Below are 1,169 nucleotides of genomic sequence, written 5' to 3' on the forward strand. Positions count from 1 at the left end.
GTGTTGTCCCCAATGGCAAGGTTTCAAAACAACCCATCGACACAATGAGAAGGCAACCTACTGATTGGGAAAAGACATTTGCAAATCATACATCCAGTAAGGGGTTAATGTCCAAAATACATACAGAACTCGTTCAAGTTAACAACAAAAAACAAGCCACCTGATTAATCAGAGGATCTGATTAGACATCTTTTCAGAAAAGACATACAGATGTCCAACAGGCATATGAAAAGATGCTCCGCATGCCTACTCATTAGCGAAATGCACATCACAACCACAATGCGACATCCCGTCACTCCTGTCAGAGCGGCTATTATAAAAAAGACGGTAAGCAACAGGTGTTGGCGAGGACGTGGAGAACAGGGACCCCTCATGCACTGTGGGTGAGGTCGCAATTTGGTGCAGCCGCTATGGCTGTCAGCTAAACAGCAGAGTAATATTCTTGCAGCAGAGACTCCAAAAGAATTACAGAAATCTGTCAACGGCTCTACTTTTTTTTTTTTTTGCAATTGACTTCAGTTAATATTGATTAATAGTAAAAACAAGGAAATTAGGCAACTCAAAACATTCAGTCAGAATGGCGTTGGTGAAAACATTACCGGGCTGGCGCTAGAACATGGGATTGTCTCACACGTTTTTCCATTATCTGTCCTCAGGTTCACTCTTCCGATTTCATCTCTAGAACGGATTCCAATTTAGCAGAATATTGGGAACATAAGAGAAATAATTTTTGCTATTTGTTACTGGTTAAACCTCAGTGAACGTTACTTGCTATTTATTTAAATAAAAGCAAGGACCGGCGTATTCGAGAGACGCGGGAAATCCTAAGGTCCAGACGACAAGGGTTTGAAAGTCTAGGCTTCCGTAACCTTTAGTTAGAAGATTTTATTAAAATTAGCCCCTTAAAGGGATATGCCTCTCACGTGAGTTTATATTCATTTCGGATGTTTCTCAAAGTTTGACGTTTATCTTTATATATTATATATAGTTTTTCTTTGGTTGATTGGTTTTTGGCCATGCCTTTTTAAAGTCAAATTTTAAAACTCTCCTAATTTCTTCCATAATTTCGAGTCATAAAAATCATTTTTTTCTCCTTTCGAATATGTCTGAAAATTTTTGTAATAAAAAATACACAAAAAGTATTCCTATTTGAATAAGAGAAGCTAATA

Source organism: Pteropus vampyrus, unplaced genomic scaffold, assembly GCF_000151845.1.
Source record: "Pteropus vampyrus isolate Shadow unplaced genomic scaffold, Pvam_2.0 Scaffold574, whole genome shotgun sequence".
Taxonomy (NCBI): domain Eukaryota; kingdom Metazoa; phylum Chordata; class Mammalia; order Chiroptera; family Pteropodidae; genus Pteropus; species Pteropus vampyrus.